This window comes from Diplotaxodon limnothrissa, linkage group LG14, assembly GCF_057381915.1.
Source record: "Diplotaxodon limnothrissa isolate DT_005_m linkage group LG14, D_limnothrissa_male_GT1.1, whole genome shotgun sequence".
Classification (NCBI taxonomy): domain Eukaryota; kingdom Metazoa; phylum Chordata; class Actinopteri; order Cichliformes; family Cichlidae; genus Diplotaxodon; species Diplotaxodon limnothrissa.
The window spans coordinates 26,613,726-26,635,832 of NC_140609.1; the positions used below are offsets into that span (position 1 = coordinate 26,613,726).

Here is a 22,107-nt window from a genome sequence, read left to right on the forward strand (position 1 = left end):
TCCTTCACCCGTCTGTCTCTGTGTCTTAGCATCTGTTCTCTTTCTTCAGCATTCTATTCAGTATTCATTATGTCTCCCTGTCCTTCCCTTGCCATCTCACACATTTACACATCTTTCTGCTACTTGCAATAAGTCTAGAGATTGCCCTTATTAATATTTACCAACACCAAGTTACCAAGGGCAATCTGCTAAGATTTGTTCACTCCCACCATATTTTATGTGCATGCATCCATTCTTCTGTGTGCTTCAGACTGTGCTGTGTATGTATATGTGCTTGCCCGGGTGTGTTTTATTTTTCAGAATTCTAACTCTTCTCTCAGTAGCCTTAGGTATACTTCGATCAAACCCAAGAGTAACCTACGTTATCTGAGACATCAAGGCCTCCTTCGCATACAGCGCCTTTCCTACTGTACCCCATACACAAAGCTTTTTAAGAGCCCCATTTCATTATTTATTTTGAGGTTAGCTTGAGTCTAAATTTGATGCAGAGCATTTTCTAACAGCATTGTTAGGTAACTGATAATTCTGTGTCTCCACATTTTTTTCCGAGTTAAGCAGCAACAAGCAAGGTTGCAACAAGATTACATTATTCTGTTTGAGTAGCACTCCAACCAGGTGAGCAGATCTGACTGAATAACTGGAACAAGCAGGGTTATTTGTCTACTCAATGCTTATGTTTCTGATTGCATAGTTAACCCATTATTTATCTTTGTTGTCCTTTAGTTACAGTGTGGTTGATGGTCCTTGTGGTCAACATACTCACAATAGTGAAATGAACTACCCACTAAAAGTTTTAAAAACCTTCACACAAAATGTGTGCAACTCTTGGGGGGAAAGAATCTAGGCATTAGTATTGTGACACTGAACACTGTCAGTTCTGGAAGAATGCACTTCCAGTTATTTGTAATATATACATTGAGTGGGCATCACGTGTGTTAGTTAAGTTTTCTACAAACAAAACAACCAACTCCCTTACCCCTCCAAAAAAACTGGAAAACTTGCTGTCCTGATGAATTCCTATGTGAAAGTGGCTCATGGTTTACTGACAAAAGGGCCCACGTTAATGTTTTCAGTAGGTACGATTCATATAAACATTTGCTATGCACTTTTCCATTTCTTTTTCATACAGGGATATATAGTGCGCTTATGTATTTTCAGCAACTTCTCATATTTTGAATAATTTATACCCACACTAAACTAAAGTACCATTTGTCAAATAAAAACAAAAAGTAATGAAAATATCAGCTCTGAAAAAAAAATTGCTTTTGTGAAAATGTGTTGCTAATTTTGAAAGAATTACTGGTAATTTGAAGTTTGACTCTTGCCAAACTCTTGAGAGTTGCTGCTTTTTTCTTCTTGACATTTCACTGGTGTAAGCAGAACTTACTCAGGTTCAACAACCTTTAATTTAAGGGTGATGACAACATTCTGGTATTCTCTTTGAGTTTCTGGCAGGAAAAAGACTGATTAGCAGTCGGTATTTGTGCATTTGTGTCTCTTTTAAACAGTTTTAAAACAGTTTTGTTGTAGACTTCACAAAACATAATTGTATTTATTTGGTTTTGATTTGTGATTGTTCTACAATAGCCTCCTTCATATTGTTTGGATGATACAGCAGTGGCACTGTTGATAATCTGCATGTAAATGAATTTTAAAAAGAATTCATCCCAGTGATGCTTGTTCATTCTGTTTGGTGTGAGTTTGTCTCAGCGGGAAGAGTCTGATTATTACAGAGGCAGACATCGAACCCCTCGCCCATCCCCGCTCCATTTCTCTGAGAGAGACGAGGGAAGATGTGTTTAAAAATAAATGGGTAAATATTATTTTGCTGTCAGATATATTGTTTAAAAAGCCTGCTCAGACTGTCATCAGCAACTGGAACTCAAGTCTTGACTAGACGTTCTGCTGTTTACAGATTAATCTAAGCGCTCACTATTTAATCACAGGTTCAGTGTTATTTAGATGTATGATATAAAATATTTTTGTTCTGCTTCTACGGGTGTAATCACAAAAAGGGGTCTTTTCATTTTGCAAGCAATATAATAAAGCACCCTGATGACTAAATCAAATGGCAACTGTCCAGCACAGCCTCTACATCCCCTGATAGCAGGGAAAGAATTAAAATATAAATGTCCTGGAGTTTGTCAGAATAAACTATGGTTTTAGTGGAGGCTTCCTAAATAAATTTGCATGTAATGTTTTTGTTCCTTCTCGCTACCTTGGTGTATTTGGATCCATGATGAACGGTGTCAAAATTTCTCATTTTTTAAACTTTGATCAACCTTTGCAAGATCATCCATTTAAGTGTAATATTGCTGAGAATAAAGATAGAAAATATATGTGCATAAGAATTCCCCCCATCATCCTGAATGACATAAATACATAAAAAGATGTGCTTGAAATAACATCTATGCAGATACCGCTCAAACACTGTCTATAAAGGTCTTCATATAGAAAGAGGTGAGAGAAATATTAGCATAATACTCCTGGAACTGCCTCAGTGAAAGTTTGTGACATATCATAGAGAGCCACAAAATGAGTCCATCACATCAGTGATGAGTCCATTCATCATTACCAGATTCCCAGATGGGGTGCCTCGATGGTGTTACCGTAATTACCTCAGACCATTATTATCCCAAACTCCTATAATGACTTCCCTTCTGCTATGACCATGACGTCAAACTTTTTTTTTTTATCATATGATGTCCACAGTCCTGTAATTGCGGTTCCTGAGTGTTTATATTTATTGTCAACCCCAGCGTAATGGGCTGAGAGTGACAGCACCTATAGGATTCAACTATAAACTTAAAATAATAGATGAAATCCAAACAACCTCTCAGGTTGTGGTTTTTGATTAATTAGTTAGTTGACTGATTTAATTTTTTGCACACTTGAAGATCGTGTCAGTTGAAACTCTTCTTGAGGTGATGGTCTGGTTCACTTTTTTTATTCAACTTGAGTGCTCAAAGCGCTTTTGGCTACAAGTCTCATTAGCCCAGTCACGCACACATTCAGCACTTTTATCTGCACCTAAGCATACACTCACAGTCTGATGGATGAACAGGGGGCAACTCTGGTTTCGCTATTTTGCCCAAGAATATTTCGACATGTGGACTGGAGGAGTCGGTGACGGATCCACCAATTTTCTAATTGGTAGATGACCTACTCCACAGGTAATCACAGCTAGCTGGGGCCAAGGTGACACACTGATGTGTCATATCATTGATATGAAATGACATATCAGAGCATCATTGAATAGAATAAAGGTGTGACATAACACAAACATAAGAACAAAAAATGCCCTCAGTAACTGGAACTTAAAAGGGATTTTTTTGACCCTAGGTCTCATTTTTTTGTTCCCTGGAGCTTTTTAAAATATATTTGTTTATTGTAATACTAACTACAACTCTTTCCGCATTTATTATGAGAGGTAAGTTTCTGCTCTGTGAGCAGCCTTTTGCTTTCAAATTGTTTGCACAGTACAGATATATAACCAGACTTGTTTATTTTGTCTGGTAGCAGACTGGCACTCAACTATGCAAGCTAACGTTACCTTCTAACTTCCATGAGCAAAACCTTTTTGTCAGGGCTCTGTGTGCAGGCGGATGGAGAGGAGGATCCAAATGCGAGACTCGGACACGTAATACAACTCAAAACCTCAGCTTTATTGCTGGCATGAAGACAAAACATGAAATGAACACTGAGACCAGAAACACACAGGCATAATCTGATGGTATGACACGACAATGAGCACAGGAAAACACAGGGCTAATATACACAGGGTGGTAATCAGGGAATGAGCAACAGGAGGGAGACACGGCTGGGAGAAATTGGACTAACGAGACAGGGGAGCAGTAGAACTGAACACACTCACATGAGACACAGACCTTCACAATAAAACAGGAAACAAGAAACCACTAAACAAAGACGCAGACAGAATATAACACATGCAACTCAAACAATACATGAAACAACAAATCCTTAAACACGGATAAACAGAAACATGGAACTCTAATAATAATCATCATCATAGTATCAGAGAAACAAAACAATCATTCAAAAATAAACCAAAACATAAGAACTCAAAATGCTGGGTCGAACCTGACCCAGAACCCTGACACTTTTTCTATCCAGCAGATAATGCCACATATTTAATTTGGAAGATTTTTATATTAGATGCCCATCCTGATACAAGCCCAAATGGACTTCACAAGTTAGGCAAATTTGCAATCCAAATTGTGCAAAGTTAACACACTGGTGATAACTTAATGTTAACACCAGTTTTGTTTAGTTTTTTGCATTAGCTGGATGATTCTAAATTGTTGTCCGCAGGGTACCCAGTAATCTCCAAGGAAATATAAAATGTCGAAATGAAAAATGTAGCTAACGAGGAAATGTCAAAAACTGCAGATCCTCCAGTGGCCTCCATTAGATCAGAAATCTCCACAGACTTCCACGTTAAACTGCCCAACTTTACAGTATTAAATAATATTTAATTATTATTATAGATACTTAATTACTCATCCATCTCTAAACTGAATTTAGGGATTTCATCAATTTGATTGACAGATGTCCCAACCCAGGCAGCTGAAGCCAGTTAGTTCCTGGCTAGGGCTGCTCAGCTAGCCAATCACTGACCTGGCCCTACCTACCATGTTTAATGGAATCGTGTGACAAAGTGGTGCAACCCATCTAGAAAGTTAGCGCTTCAACGTCCTTCAGTGTGGGTGAGTGACATTTTTTAATAGGCTTTTACTTAGTACTAATTAGCAAATATGTTTGTCTGTGCCATTGGTTTTCTGGAAACACCTTGCTAACCAAGCTCACTGGCGTTAGCTAATAACTTTGACATTTTATCCAAAGGAGGTGGCTTCTGGCTTAAAAAGAGTAACTAAAACGAACTTGTAGCCAAACCACCAATGTTAAGCCTTTGGGGGATATCACGGTGGCTACATTCATGATTTATATAAAGTCTGTGGGTGTATTATATTTGTGAATTATCTAAAGCAGTAGGCTACTTGCCACAGGGTCCCACCTCCCCACCCTGCAACAATACTGCACGGAGAAAAATTGCTTGCACAGATCAGGAGCAATTGATGAAGTTGTAGTTCCTGTACACATTAGTCTCTCTAATGTATACAGGAATACTCCCAAAGTATAGTGTAGACAGGTGCACGATGTTTACAGTGCAGATGTGCCATAAAAATCTAAACCAAAGTGGACAAAAATCTAAGAGCTGCAATAATTAAACAGTTTCACCACCTTCATTATGCATAAACCTAATCAATGGCTATTGCGCTTAAGGGGAGCTAAAGTGTTGTTAATGAATCGTTCCAATGAGCAGTGAGTTCTCTGCCTCTCTCTCACTCACTCCTGCTCTCTCTGTGTGTGTGGGGTTAGTGTTAATGTCTCTAATGAATAGATGTGGCACCCAGAGTCTGTGGACACCTGCTACTACCATTAGTCCCAGAGAGCAGACTAATCATCCTGGCTTTCAAATCTGAGCAGGTGATTCAGTGTCCCTCAATTTCAAGGACCCTTCATTACACAGACCACCTGAGTGTTTAGCAATAATGCTTGTACTGATACGTGCTTCTTCTAGAGGCAAAAATGGAAAACCCATGGAAAAGCCCAGTGTATTTAATTTAGTTTTCTGCCCCTCAGAGAATTGCCTGCAGGAGCAGCTTGCAACTTAGTGGCATGTTCTCTGCATACTTAAAGAAAAAAGTAGAGTGGTGAGTTTGAGTTGGCAGCTCAGAGAAGCATGGTAACCCGTGAGTATATAGTTGTATATAGAATAAGAGCTTTACACTATAATTGTTGATTTAAACTTCTGTAGTGAATATGCAGTGGCAATAAAATGCTGAGAATTTTTCTCTCGTGGATTTAGAGCAAACGTTTTTGCATCCCTCGTGTTTTTTCACTCATTTGTATGTTGTCTCACATCCTTTCTGTTAGTTTTGAGAATTTGGTGCCGTCTGTGAGTTCTTATAGTGAGGCTGGGGTTATTATTCTGTCACTGATCCATTCAAAAGGTATATCAAAAAGTATTCAGGAATGCATAAGAGAAAATGATGATACTAAACAGGCCAATCACAATCATTATGGCCTACATAGAAGTTACATGTAATTACATTTCTACACCACAAATTTAACACCAAAGTATGGATCCTATGTAATGCTGGTAGTAATTTAGGTATCCATTATACTGTCAAATTTAACTGCATACCATTGTACATGTATCCTGTCTTCAGGTTTTGTCATAATTTCCCTACTCCATGTACCGCATAGTTAATAAAGATAAACATTAGTCACATGTGATTAATTACTCCAGGAGTCACTCTCATGGTCGAGCATTGCTAGCTCGGCCTAGGTCACACCAAGTTGTTAAAGCTAAATGACACAGGCACAAAAGGACTTAAATAATGATTTGATCATAAACATTTACATCTCATAAATCCTTAGTATACTAACGCTTTTAGTTTGTGTTTCCCCCCTTGAGGGTTTCATCTGCATTCATAAGTGTAAAGTTTTGTTGCCAAAATCCAAGAACAGGTCTTATTATCATGCAGCTCAAACAAGGACCTGTAGAGTTAATAAATATAAAGTTTATATCATTAAACTAAAAATCTCTAAATTCAATCAATATAGTTATCTTGGCATGCTTAAATTCACTTTGACCTGTTGCCTCTGACCTCGACTTTACCCTGGATTTCTGCCTTTTGCTGCCAAACTCGCTGATTAAATTATTGTCAAAACAATTTCAGCAATCGATGCTCACTGATCCCAGTTCTTATCTGTTCCCATGGCTACCGAAAAGACAGAGAACATAGTGGGGATGTTTCTGTTCTAAATGTTGTCTACTAAGTTTTTGGAACATGCAAAAATTAATTTGGGGTCAAATGGATTAGACGCAGAGTGGTTTGCTCCAAGACTGAGATATTGAGGGGCAGAGAGTGCGGTGGAAGATGCAAAATAAACGAAAAGCGAAGCTAGACGTTTAAAGACTGAGCGTTGGGGGTTACCAGCGTGATGGTTGCGCTGCAGGACTCAGCTGTGATATGCTGATTTATAGGGCCTGAAGGACAGCCACGACCTTCCACCCACTCTGTCTCCATGGGCAACGGTAGAGAGGAGACCTCGTCTCTTTTTCTTCCTCAGTCTCATTCCCTCTACTTCTCATTCTTTATACTGCTCCTTTGCTCGCCCTCTGTTTCTGCTCATTTTCTGTCTATCAGTCTACAGTTGTTGATAAATCTGTGCACTAAATAACTAACCAACTTCCAGAAAAGTGAATAGTGGAGGGAACCGTTAGTCTTTTTGTATGTCTGTCTGTATGCCTGCATGAACATGTGTAGCCACCCAGTCATTTAACTGGGCTATCCAGCTGTACTTCCCTTGTTTATAATGTGACTGAAATGTGTTATCAAAGGGCAGCAGGCCTCAGTGGACTGGCAGTAGCAATGAAGAAAAGGAAAGAGACCGCAAACAGGAAGCCTGCTTCCAGTAACCATTACATCAACCCGCATGCTCAGAACACAGACACACACACAGCGAGGCAGACACTCATTTCCACAACTCTTTCTTAACGTAAGAAGGCAGAAGCAACAGTTAGTGGTCACATGACCACAAGAGTCTTTCCTCATTTCAGCGTCAGCTGGCTCCAAGCAAATCGAGGCATGTAGGGAGATTTCAGCATGTGAAGTATTTTCTTGTTTGACTCTTTATCAGTATTTTATCAGAATATTCAGTCCGAACTACAACAGCAAAGGGGGGGGAGCTGTTGCCATGGCAACCAAAGCCGCGGCAATCGTCATCACGAGGCTTCTTCTGCATTGTGTGTGTGTGTGTTTGCGTGTGTGTGTATGGACACAGCGTGTGTGAGTTCACCCTCCTCTCTTCAGGCAGGAGGCGAGGACATCCCCCTCTAACACTGTGCCAGAGAGGAAGAGAGAGAGCGAGCGAGAGCAGAGAGAGAGCCTGACTGAAACCCCATAATGCACCGCACGCTGCAGGGCTGAAGTCGTGCAGATTCATCAGTTCCTGTTCGAGGGGTTGTCTGTGAGCGCACACGCACTCATACACCCAGACCGAAGCAAGAAAATACACGGACGTCCAGGCAGGTAAGACAGCTTTGCTCTGACCGCACAGATAGCGCCGAGTTTTTCGAGATCGTCTGTTTCTCTGTTCGCCCCTGCCAAGTGAGAAGAGAAGAGTGGCTCTATACAGATGCCAGGGTGTGATTAATATTTGACATGTTATGATCCCGACAACTTCTTTGCCTGTTGCTTGTGACTGCTGCTAAATTCTGTCTCAAAAAAACCTGAAACTTGGATTATTCAAGAGGAAGAGTATATTAAATAGAGCGGAATCAAAATAGTTGATATGCCTGTGATATATTCATGTCAGTTTTTGGTTGTTACTTGGCTTGGTATTTGCATGCTTTTTTCCTTTGATCTAGCAGGTTTGTTTAACTGTAGCCAGTTTCAATACACTGGATGCGATTTTTGTGCGCGCTTCTGTTCAGATAGTGCTGGTTAACATGATGAAACTTTCAGGAAATTACAAATTGTAAAGCACTGTCATTCTGGACAGTTAAATTCATCAGAAACAGCGTAACATGTTCATTTTATACTAAAACATATCTTTTTATTGGACAAAAAATATATTTATCTATAAAAAAGACAACAATTATACAACGTTGTAAAACGTATACGTTTTTAAGGTAGTCTACTATACATGCCCTAAATGACACTGGTGTAAGCTGACAGGTAAAATGGTAGCTTTTGTATTCATTTTGCGGTTTAACTGTCACAGAGGCTTGTGACCGTATCTCTTGCGCCAGAGACTGAGGCAACCTGAAAAGCGCAATTGCATCAGCTTAGCGCACACACTCTTAAACTTTATTACCTCCAGACTCAACTGGGAAGTCTCCCCTCTGGGACTCAAGTGTAAAATCATGTTTCAACAATGTTAAGTAGAAAGACAAAAAAAACCCAAATCAGTCAGTAAAACTGGTTATTTTGGATTAAATCATAATTTCAGAAAGACCTTTGAATGTGTTTTCTGAAGAAATACAAATTCTGTGTTTAAATGAAATATGGCTGAACGTAGTTTTATTTATAGTGCTCTTTATCACAAAAGAGCCCTCAAAGGAGCTATGACACGAGGAACTATATTTGTGTATCTTGCACCTTTTGGAAACAATTATGTAGGTATGGGATCTGTTTTTGCTCAACATTAACAGGCTATGCAAAGAGATTTTGCAAATAAAATTTAAAAAAAGGAAAAAGAACAGAAAAAAAGAAACTACAATGCAGATCGCACAAAAATGTCTTGTGAATATTCAGCTTGTCTCCATTTAGCACTGGCCAAAAACCAGTCTCTTTGCTGTGCCACTGCAAAAAATCCACCTGTCACATTCAAAATGGAGTTGATTCTCTTTTTCATAATGGTTGCTTTCATTAATTGTCTCCCTCCATGTTATCTGTTGCTGACTGTATCCTCTTTACCTCTTAATCTTCTCTGTAGCTGTGTTGGTGCTTAAAGATGTACTTGATTATTTCCAGGTTTGTTCATGTATGTATCTGCGTAGCTGCTTCGTTAAAAGTTTGCGGGGGGGGGGCTTGAAGAATAGTGGTTTCAGATCGTGAGAGTAAATCCAAAATTTCTCTGAATAACAGTGGTTATACCAGAACTATTTCAGTGGTGAGTTTAAGAGGTTTTAAAACAAATGATATTCAAATATTCTACTACTGGTCTGTTATAAAGCTCTGTGTTGAAAGATTCCCTCATTTTCAGTACAGTCACACTAGCAGGGCCCCGAAATATGTTGGTACCTGTACACAGAGCTGTTCGGATTGAGGATGAACTTCTGGAAGGTTAAGTATTTGCGATTGGACCTGGAATGGTTAACAACAGACTTGCTATGTCAGGTTGTCCCTGTATGATTTTCGCTTCTGCAAAATCTTTAAGGTTTAAGGCTTTTGGTCTGGGCCCAACCCTGGCTTTGCTCAGCAGCATGGCTCAAAAGTGATATATGGGTCCAGATCTGCTCGTTCAACTACAATTGATGCTGTCTCTGGTGTTCTGCTTAAGATTTTCCCTCATTCCTGCCTTTATTGACCTGGAACACAAGTTCCACATGTTCACGAGTCCATGACCTCATTTTGATATGATCAGCATGAGAGAGGATTAAACGTGTAACGGCTTATGTTCGAAAGCAGTGACTCAAAAGTCTTTTGTCGTTCTCTCTTCCATACACAGACATCAGCAGAGTGGTGAGCAGGAACCTTAGTGTGCAATAAATTATCTGCAATTGCAGCAATTATCTGCAAGTCCAAGACCTTTCACTCTGCCTTGTTTTTTCATCACTGTGTTTATCCCTTTTGACTAGAAGGCTGCTTGTGCAAAGTCCTTTTACTCAAACAATTCTAAAAGAACGGCGTTTTACTTGATTATTTCCATTTCATACTACTTACACTTTGTCTCAGATGGAACATATGCAGTTGAGATTCATACCTTGGAGCTGGTAATCAGAGTACATCAGCTCCTTACAAATAGGGTTCAGTCAGACATCTTGCATTTTAAAGAACAAATAAAATAGCTGCACTGTAACACTCGCACAGCCGTTGATTTTCTGAAGTAAGAAATGCAGTTTTACATTTGAAGTTTGAGTAGCTTTTTATAAGACTAATCAATAGTTTTCTGTTAGCAAAGAGACAAGCTGCAAAAATAGTGTAAAACATGTCACCCCTAATGACATATCCACAAAACATTATCACCTCAACCTGCAGTTACAGACTTAGCTCTGCCTTCCACTGAAGCTTGTGTTACTGCTTGGGTTGACACTGAACACACTGCACTGGGAAGCTGTTTCAAGAGCTATTGCTACACTACCCAGCCAACAGCAAGGGGCAGTGAGATCCTAGTTGAAGACTAATGAACACAGAATATTTTGCTGTTAAGGAGACAAATATTTTTTGAGCATGTGGGAGTAGACAAAGTATACATATTAAGTTATTTTATGTGTCTCTAATTTACCGAGATGAATATTAACCATCCATTCATTCATCCGTCCATCCATCCATCCATCCATCCATCCATCTAGGTACACCCTAGACAGGTCGCTAATCTCATGCAGGGCTAATATATAGAGACAAACAAACATCCATACCCACGGTTACTTCAGAAACACATTAACACACAAGTGCACACATGCACTTAACCTAACCCCATAGATGTGTTTAAACTGTGGGAGGAGATCTCACGCAGACATGGGGAGAACACAGAAAGGCCCCAGCCTGGATTTGAACTCATAAACCTTCTTGCTGTGAAGCAGCAATTCTAACTACAATACTCTTCTTCCATTTGAAAGGATCATTTTAACATTGTAATATTTGCCATGTTGCCTGCAGAAGTGTTGATGAGTGTTCTGAATGAGGTAGATGAGTAGTTACACTATGTACACTTGCGTAATTTTGACAGGATAGTTTCAAATCAAATATGGCAAGTTGTGCACTTATTTGAAGTAACACCGCTGCATTTGAATGTGTCACATTAACTGTTGCATTTATTGGACATTTACAACTCGCCGAGCCTCTGAAACACATCAAGTACTAAATTCTTCTGTGATGAAAATGACTGTTTTATGCACATTAACACCAAACGCAGCCACAACATCAGCGGCTGTTAATATTAGCTGACTAGCAGTGATGTAATTGCTGATCAGGGTTGGTTGTCCTTCCCATGCTGCTTCATAATTAAGGGCAAGAAGTGCGCATCATTCCAAACTGAACTTCCTCACTGTTATCATAAGTACACTATTCCAGCATGCATAGTCCGACTACAGATGATGCTTTTTCCAGTGCAAAAATGGTGAACTCTAAAACTCCTAGTGTTTTAGAGTTCACCTGATTTATAAAAGATCACAGTGCAACATGTACACATTTGGAGACACAGTTGAGCATAGTCCTCTAAGCCAACTACAGGACCTTTTTTGGGCACAGAACAATGACTTGCCATCTCTAAAATCTGAATTCCATATTGCTGGTGTCTGTATTGTGTTGCTTTGACTCTATGAACGAACCGATAAATATTTATAGAAGCTGGAGCTAAACACTTAGAGCAGTGCAGAGATCCATCATAGGTGCCTTTGAAGGCGGGCTTTAGCTTGCTGTTCAGTCAACACCTTTCACTTACTGTCTTACACGCACACACCAACACACATGCACAAATAAATAATATACAGGATGAAATACTGCTGCTATAAGTCAGTGATGTGGCTCTGAGTCACTCGGTAACACCCACCTCACACGCACACACACATGCATGAACGCACACACACGCACCTCTGCAATAACAAAGCCAGATATTCACACATGCTCACACACATACACACATGCACCTGACGTAGTGTTTGATGGAGTTAGAAGCCATGGCAACAGAGCTGTGACTCTTGCTGTCCTGTGAGTGGACTGAAGCTGTGGAGGAGGGAGGAAAAAGCTAACAGCCAACACGGCTTCTCAAGTGCAGCTATTATTATTCCCATTCTCTTATTCCTTGCTTTTTCCTCTTCTTGCCTTTCACAGCAGCTATCTTTATGGTGCTTTTGTTTTTCTTCAAGACCGTTAGAAAGACTATGAGGTTCAAAAAAGAAAAAAAAGAGAAAAACTCAACCGAGAGAGGCAGAAGAGAGGTCAGGAACTATGTATTTTTGAAGCCATCGATTGCAAAACCTGACACATCATCAGAGGGAATTGCGCTGATTCTCCCTGCTGCAACCAGACAGCATTCCGGATAGCATCTTATTTGTTGACATATTATTTTTATCTCACCCTTCTCACTTGCTGCCTCTCCCTCTTTCAGACTATAACTCTTCCTGTCTTTTTTTTCAAGTCTCTGTGTATTCCTCCTTTGCAGTTCTCTCTCTTTTCCTGAGAGCAGGGTGGTGGTGGAGGAGGGGGCGTGCGGGTGGACAGGTCTCGCAAACATCATCTGTATAAGATTAACTGACTGCAGATACAGATGGTGGAGAGACAGAGAGGGAGGTGTCGGAACAGTGCAGGTGAATTGCATTTCGGTCTCCGGTAGCACTTTCACGGTCTGATTGTCAGCATTTGTTAACATACACACGTGCACACGGATGCGTGCACTCTCCCTCGCGCTGCCAAATCGTAGGAACGTGGCTGTTGACAGCAGAAGTTTGTCTGTTCCCCTGCGTTGCCCTCCCTCTCTCCTTCCCTCCCTCCATTGCATACGATCCAAGCACGGGCTGTGAAAGGTGAACTTGCAGCCTGCTGTGGATAAATTATGTGTGACATGTTTAGCTGTGCTGCCTTATATGGAGACTGGTGTATCTGAATACTGTAAGGCTCTGCCAAGAAGGAAGGAGGGAGAGAGGGAAAGAAGAAAAGGAGGAGGAGGAGGAGGAAGGAAAAGAGGCAAGGGAGAGAGAAAGCGAAGGAAAAAGGAAGGAGGAGGGGGCGGTGGCAGAGGGAGTGAAAGAGAGGAGTGCCGCGAAGCAAGCATGAGGTTTTCGCTTTCCATTCTCCCCTCAGCAGCAGTCAGATGAGTCCATGCAGAGATACAGTAAGTCTTGCTGTTTACTCAGTTTATATGTGTGTGTGTGTCTGTGTGAGTGTGTGTGTTTGTGTGGGTTGCGTGCTACTCTGCGTTAACAAGACCGAGTTGTCCATTCTTACTTTTTCTCCTTTGTTCTGCCGTGACTCGCTTTTGAAAATTTTTATTCGCCATCTGGACGTTGAGTGTGTTGATGTGTTGATGGGTGTTTGAGTGAGTTTTATGAGTGTTTCTAATTATGTGTGTACATGTGCAGATTGACACTGCGCCTCACTGCTAATGTGTGGTAGTTTTGATTTGCGAGAGCATAAATGTGGAAAAGAGCTGAGCAGACAAAAAAGAATGGGTAAGGTTGGTGTTTAATGTTTCGCAGAGTAGTTAGCACACACTCACACACAAAGACACACACACTCACACTGACACACATTCCCTTTTCGTTTACACTGTGTCTGTCTTATTTTTGGACTGCAATAAAGTCCCTGTTGTGAGAAAACTGCTGGTAACACTAATGCTAAATATGCTCTCACCCTGATGGATACCTGAATGAGAAACATAAATACACGCGCACACGCACACCAACTCAATCTCTGACTCGAGAACAGTCCTGCACTTCTGTACAAAAGCAAGGCTACTGGTGTTTACAGTGCAGCTGCCCTCAGGAAATGACCTGAACGTTACTCAGACTGACACACAAACGCACGTGCAAAAAAGAAAAAAAAAAATCTGTTGAATATTGTGTGTAATGTAAAATATTCACAATATCCGTTAAGAAAAGTACATTAAATGCTGTTATCTTTGCACCAGGATTGGTTAGGAAACGAGGAGCAATCATGTGATGAAATTATGATTATTACATGTGCATAATTTCTGTTAAAAAATGTGATTCCCAGTTTATCTTCATGCACATCTCATTTGCCACTCATCTACATACATTTTCCACACTGCACAAAAAGGGGTTGTGGTGCATGATGTCTCTTCGATGACAGAATGGAGGGTTTCATTTTAAGCTTCATGAGTGCCTCGCACCTAAAATTCTCTGTGAAATCTTTTGAACTTTCTGATTTTTTTTTTAAACACCAACCCACTTATCAAAAAGAAGGTAAAATATTAATTTATCAAAGGCACAGCTTATAGCTGCTCACATTTAGAACTATACCTTCACTTTCCAGAGCAATAAAAACACAATAAAAGCATTGCGGTGGTTTACCGGTAAAAGACTTATTTTGATGCTGCGAGGTGATTTTCCCTTAATGGTATCTTGCTCCGGTGTCATGGCAATTGATAGTGACTCACAAAATTGAAAATACAGGTTTAAAATTTAGAAGAAGAAAAAATGCAATGATGCCTGAATGTTGATTGTTTGTGGGCGGCACACCTACCGCTATGTATAGTGGTAGAAGTAAAACGAGTACCATATTTGAGCTCACATGCACATTTTTGTTATTTACCAAACTCACACTCCTTGCTGCTTGTTATCAATCATTATCTCCACACCTGCCACTCTCTTTCACAGTTCTACTTTCTCATATTGCACATCTCTGTCTCTGTCTCTCCCTGCAGCTTTCAGTTTTATTCTGTCTGCCTGCTTTTTTTGTGGCTCTCGCTTTGCTTCTCTTTCAGTGTCTGAGTCGGTTGAAAGAACTTCTCTGCAGATCTACAAGGTCATTAGGGTATAGAACAGCGGCGTGTGGAGGCACTCAGATACATACTGAATTTCACAGCACGCATAACTCTGACTGATCAACTAGGAGTGTGTAAGACAAGAAGATGCTCTAATAGGGAGAGTGAGAGAATGCTTGATTACCTGCGTTTGTGAATTTCTTTGCAATTTAAAAAAAAAAAATGTAGAAAAGGTCTGTCCTCATTTCTCATCCTCCCCCACCTTCTAGTTTCATCCACCACCTCTTCTGTCCTTTCGAAGTGATGTCATCTCCCTGCTGTCTTCAGCAGCCACGGGGCAGTCTGTTGAATGCAGATGAGCAGTGTGTTTGTTTGAAAAAGCTAAAGTGTATGTGCATAACAACATGAACTCACCCTTACTCTGATTTGCATTATTCAGTTACCAGAAAATAAGAAAATAGTGTGGATGCTTTGATCAAGGTGAAAGCAAAAGAACGTGAGCGGACACGACTTTGAATTCCAAGCCTCAGAAATTCGACACAGAGCGTGTAAGTGGCAGATAGACAGCCACTCAGACAAATGGTTGGGGAAGTCCTACGAGGCCATTTGGCGAGTGGCAAAGTCACAGTGAGTCAGTCAATGGTGTATGATTGCTGTTTTCCCTGCAGTCTGCAAAGCTGTCACCGGACTAATGCACACTAGTGGAAGATGTAATCTATAGTAAATACAGTTGGCTCCATAGAGCAGCCCTCTGTGGTTTCTACAGATTAAGGTGTCAAACAGAATCACTGGTCAGAGACAGCTGAAGAGTACAGATTATCCCCATGTTTGGCCGATTTGCTGATCTGGTAAATGGTAAATGGCCTGTATTTATATAGCGCTTTACTAGATCTTTATATAGATCTGATGACAAGCCATGGATCCTGCATTTCGCATGTGGGTGTGGTGGTGATATTTTCTTCTGAGAGGGGCACTTCTTTGGTATTTCCTCATTTGATCAAAAATGCCAGACTCTTGGATGTGGAAAAAAGTCCCAGAAGGTCAAATCATTAGCATTAATAATCTTCATCTACTGAACTTTACGTTATGTTATTAAGCTTTTTCAGACCTCCATTCCTAATCGGGGATCATCTCACAGTTACTAATCTTTTTTTTTTTTTTTTTTTCTGTAAAGGAATTCCACAGCCAAGTAGCTCATAAATAATTCTCATTTTGCTCTACCTTTTCTACCTTTTGCTTATTTTCCTCACTCCTCTCATTATTTGCAAAATATCTGTTCTGTTTCTCAGGCCATGCCACCTTTCCCTTCCCTGTCTTTCCATCTGTCTGTCACTTTAACTGTGCTGCTTTTCTTTATTATAACTTTTGCATTCACTTGTCTGCCTGTATTGTCTTTCGAGGCTGACATGTCTCAAAGCGAAACAGACATTGTTAAACTGAACAGTCATGTCAGTGACATCAATTGTGTTTGTGCATTTGCTGAAAATGGCCCTGTGCTTGAAATGACACATGCTGAGATGCCAAGTGAATTTACAATTTAGGTGTTTTTTCCTTTTTCATGAGCATCTGTCTTCCACCTTTCCAGCCATTAAATCTATATCCCCTGGACATCTTCTTCTATCACTCACTGTCTCTATCAGTCTTTCGGTCTGTGACTCTTCCTCTCATTCTCAGCGTTTTCCAATCTTTCAAAATCTACCCTCCCACCCACACTTTTTTGCACACATATACTCACACACGCACCACCTCCATTGCTATTCCTGAGAGGAGCAGACTGGTCTGGCAGTGGGTTGGTTTATGTCCATGAACTCAGTGACACCCTTGCTGCTGCTGCATTACACCAGGCTGGCATCACCACAGCAAAGTAGCCGTACTGCAGTAAAGGAGGAAGACAATGTGTACATCCACACAATGTATGTGTACATGGGGACTGCATGTAATCCCCTCTCCCTGTGTAGCATATCAAACCACATATCTTAACCATGAAATCTATATGATCTCACACATCCCAAGTCATATGAGTGTGCTACAAGTGCCTCACCCCTTCTGTCTATGTGCATGTCAGGCTCTTTAAACACTTGTGCTGATACCACAGTGCAGACGACAGCTTGCACACGTGCCACTTGACTGCCCCTTGTCATCTCCCCTCCCCTCTGTTTGTCTTACAGCTAAAGGAGGGAGTCACAGACTGTGTGGTTAATGTGTGTGTGTGAATTAGAGAGAGTGCACGAGAGATCGTTGATGTGCATATGCATACGTATCACTCATATGGTAGTATCCTGATTATAAATGCACTTGGTGACCTTACGTTTATCACTACAATTGTGTTTCCTCTAGCTGATGCAGGCCTGCTGTCGCAGTGCTAATATGTGTGTGTGTATGAGTGTCGCAAACTCAGCATCAGAATGAGGTATAAGATTACCCTGATGGTACAATCTGTCTAACCGTCATCATAATGGAGTATCATTCCACAATGACTAACACTCAGCTGAAGACTGTCGGATCAAATCTCCAGCTTGCGTTTGTTTGACAGGGTTCATGTGTGAGCCCTATAATTTCAGTTAAACCCCGGCAAGGTATTTGAGTTAACTTGTGCCATGACTAAGATGCCCATCACTGTTCCTCTAGCAGCTTGAGAGGGAGGAAACCAAGCAAAGGCTTTATTTTTCCTGAGGTACTGTAGATTCAAGAGAAAATTGCCTAAAATCAAACTAATGCACAGTTTTCAGTTTTATTTATATAGCACCAAATCAAAACAACAGTAGCCTCAAGACACTTCATATTGTAAGGTAAAGACCCTAAAATAATACAGAGAAAACCCCAACCATTAAACGATCCAAAGCAAGCACTTGGCAAAAGTTGGGAAGAAAAAACTTCCTTTGAGGTTTAAGAAACCTCAAGAACCAGGCGCAGGGAGGGGCAGCGAGGGGAGGGACAGAGGACAGAAGACACAGTGTGGAAGAGAACCAGACATTAATATAGTATTTAATGACTTCATAGAGGAAATATTCTCTAAAACAAATCAAAAAGTTATGTTTATCTGTGGTGATTTTAATATTGACCTGTTGAATCCGAAAAAGCATAAAATGACCGATGAATTCCTAAACACTATGTACAGTTTGAGTTTACATCCTAAAATAACCAGGCCTAGCAGAATTACACCACATTGTGCCACCTTACTTGACAATGTTTTCACTAACAATATGGAAAACAACATTGTGAGCGGAATATTAATTACTGACATCAGTGATCACCTACCAGTTTTTGCAGTTTATGACACTAATTATAAGAAAAATCAGCATGAAGAACAACTGAGATACAGACGTAAGGACAGAAGAAACTATGAATGCATTTAAGAACGATCTATTAAATCAGGACTGGGACAATGTGTACAAAGAAACTGATATTGATATTGCATATGGCATATTTTTAAGAATATTCATGGAGTTGTACGATAAAAACTGTCCAACAATAAAATACAACAGAAAGCACAAATATTCAGATAGACCATGGATCACCAAGGGTTTACAAAACGCATGTAAAAAGAAAAATACACTCTATAGGGAATTCCTAAAACAAAGAACAAAAGATGCTGAAAATAAATATAAAAAATACAAAAATAAGTTGACCAATATTATACGTGTATGTAGAAAGGAGTATTATAATAAAATATTGAACAACAATAAACATAATATGAAGGGAATATGGGATGTTTTAAACTGTATCATTAAAAATAATTCTGGACAACAAAGTTATCCTCAATACTTTATCGACAATGGCAATATTATGGAAAACACTGCTGATAAGGTCAACAGCTTTAATCATTATTTTGTAAATATTGGACCAAAACTGGCAGAACAAATTCCTGAGTCACTGCCATCAGTAGACTGTAGTGAAAACCTGATTGATAGGAACCCTAACTCAATGTTCCTCACATCAGTGGAGGAAAAAGAAATAATTGACATTGTACACATGTGTAAATATAAAACATCTACTGATTGTAATGATATTGACATGAAAATCGTCAAGAAGGTCATTGAAGGAATTGTAGGACCTCTAACATATATTTGGAACTTATCATTTCAGACGGGAAAAGTGCCAAACAAAATGAAAATAGCTAAAGTTGTGCCGCTGTATAAAACCGGGGATAGACGCCACTTCACAAATTACAGGCCTGTTTCTTTACCACCACAATTCTCCAAAATCCTAGAAAACCTGTTTAATAAACGATTAGACAAATTCTTAGATAAATATAAATTACTCTCTGACAGTCAATATGGATTCAGATCAAAAAGATCAACATCTCTGGCATTAATCGAATCAATTGAGGAGATTACGAATGCTATAGATCAGAAACAGTATGCAGCTGGAGTATTTCTGGATCTCAAGAAAGCATTCGACACAATCAATCATGACATATTAATTAATAAACTGGAACGGTACGGGATCAAGGGGGTTGTACTGCAATGGGTGAAAAATTATTTAAGTGACAGGAAACAATTTGTGAAGCTGGGTGTCCGTTCCTCATCATGCTTGGACATTGCTTGTGGTGTTCCACAAGGCTCTGTACTGGGTCCAAAATTATTTATTATTTATATAAATGATATTTGTAAGGCATCTGATATATTAAAATTAGTATTATTTGCAGATGACACAAATATTTTTTGTTCTGGGGGGAATCTAAAGGAGCTGCTGGATACAATTACTTCAGAAATGTGCAAAATTAAAAAAATGGTTTAACAGGAACAAACTATCACTAAATCTAAGTAAAACTAAAATAATCTTATTTGGGAATTCCCTTAGAAATGCAGAAGTGCAGATTCATTTAGATGGTGTGGAAATTGAAAGAGTACTTGAGCATAAGTTTCTTGGCGTGATTATAGATGATAAATTAAACTGGAAGTCTCATATAAATCATATACATAACAAAATTTCAAGAAGTGTCTCAATCTTGAGTAAAGTAAAACACATTCTGGACCACAAATCACTCCACATTCTCTATTGTTCCCTGATTGCACCGTATTTGAATTACTGTGCAGAGGTTTGGGGCAATACTTACAAATGTTCGCTATCATCAATCTTTATATTACAAAAAAGGGCCATAAGGATAATCCATAAAACTGGTTACAGAGATCATACAAATCCACTATTCTTAAAATCAAAAATTCTAAAATTCACAGATCTGGTTCATTTTCTCACTGCACAAATTATATATAAAGCAATAAATAACCTGCTTCCTGACAATATTCTAAAAATGTTTTCTAAAAGGGAACGGGGATACAATTTGAGGGAGGAATTAAATTTAAAACATCCTCGTATCCGTACAACATTAAAAAGTTTTTGCATCTCTGTGTGTGGAGTGAAGCTGTGGAACAGACTAAGTAAAGATATGAAGCAATGTCCAAGCATGGCGCAGTTTAAAAAGCGGTTTAAGGATATGGTTTTTACAGGGTACAGGGAAAAGGTAGAGATTTGATAGGGTGTTCTTGTCTAATATTTTCATGTGTGTGCGGGTGCACGGGTATGTTGGTATGGGTATATGTATATATTTGTAGGTTGTGTATCCTTGAGGTGTTAATGGGGTTATTGAAAATGTGTATATGTGCGTATGTGTATATACGTATGTATGGATAGATAGAAACATATATGTATATATATTTAAAAAAAATACACATGTCATATAATGTAATTGCAAGGAGGTATTTCTGTAGTCTATTGATACTAGATAGTGGAAAAGGGGTGGGATTAAATAAGCTTATGCTTCTTCCTGCTCCTTTTTGAACATGAAAGTTATTTGGAGCTGTGGTTGCTCATTTTCCTTTTGTTTTGCTTTGTTCATTTGTCTCTTAATTCTATTTTGTTGTACTTTTTCAACATGTTCAAAATAAAGATTCAATCAATCAATCAATCAATCAATCAATCAATAATAACTAATGTAATAGTTAATCTAATAGCAAATAATAAAAGTGAAAAAAAAAAGTTCAGTGATCATAGGAAGTCCCCAGCAGACTTGGCTTATAGAGTTACCTTATCCAGCCCTAACTCTAAGCTATATCAAAAAGGAAAGTTTTTAAGTGTAATCTTAAAAGTAGAGAGGGTGTTTGTCTCCCAAATCCAAACTTAAGAGGCCTGAAAGCTAAAGGCTCTGCCTCCCATTTAACTTTTAAATATCCTACGAACCACAAGTAAGCCAGCAGTCTGAGAGCGAGGTACTATCAGGTCTTTAAAATAAGATTTGACCTGATTATTCAAGACCTTATATAGAGGCGATGAAGAGAAGCTAATATGGGAAAAATATACTCTCTCTTTCCATTCCCTGTCAGCATTCTCACTGCAGAACTGCAGATCATCTGAAGGCAACAATCCATTTTTTGTTGTCACTGTGACATTTGATGTTTTCATATAGAGGAAATTAGTTTCCTCTCTAATTAGGACTGCATGTAAACCTTCAATATAACTTGTATTCAGAAAACAAAATCCCTCATGCAATATTTCAAAACAGGTCAGAAACGACACCATTAATCAAGTGTGTTAAGTCATAGCACATTAAATTTCAATTTTGCAGCACAGTGTATCTGTTATTTCCATTATTAAAATGTATTTAAATAGTATGCGCCATTCTGGGGGAGGAAATAACCAAACCAACCTTTGAAACTGCTTGAATAGATGTGTGGTTTAAAGACCAGACCAGTGTTGCCTCACTGCAAGAAGGTCCTGAGTTCGGTTCCACCACCTGGCCTTTCTGTGTGGAGTTTGCATGTTCTCCCTTTGTTTGTTTGGGTTCTTTCCGGAAACTATGGCCTCCTCCCACAGTCCACAGACATGCAGTTAGTGGTCATTCCAAATTAGGTGTGAATGTGAGGTGGGAATCTGAGTGCGAGTGGTTGTTAGACTTATGACAAACTG

The 22,107-nt window shown here is 39.4% G+C and overlaps 2 protein-coding genes across 4 annotated transcripts in view; one reads left to right on the plus strand and one right to left on the minus strand.

Annotated features, from left to right (window-relative positions):
- Window positions 1-22,107, minus strand: part of LOC146618964 (succinate receptor 1-like) — a 51,790-nt gene that overhangs the window by 21,032 nt on the left and 8,651 nt on the right. The gene's annotated exons all lie outside the window — the stretch shown is intronic.
- LOC146618965 (muscleblind-like protein 1) overlaps window positions 13,436-22,107 on the plus strand; it is a 61,525-nt gene continuing 52,853 nt past the window's right edge. For 2 of the 3 annotated variants that reach the window (XM_085370968.1, XM_085370969.1), the window contains exon 1: window positions 13,436-13,590. The gene's annotated coding sequence lies outside the window, so the exon portion shown is untranslated. The remainder of the gene's footprint in view (window positions 13,591-22,107) is intronic. The other variant, XM_085370967.1, reaches the window with a different exon arrangement.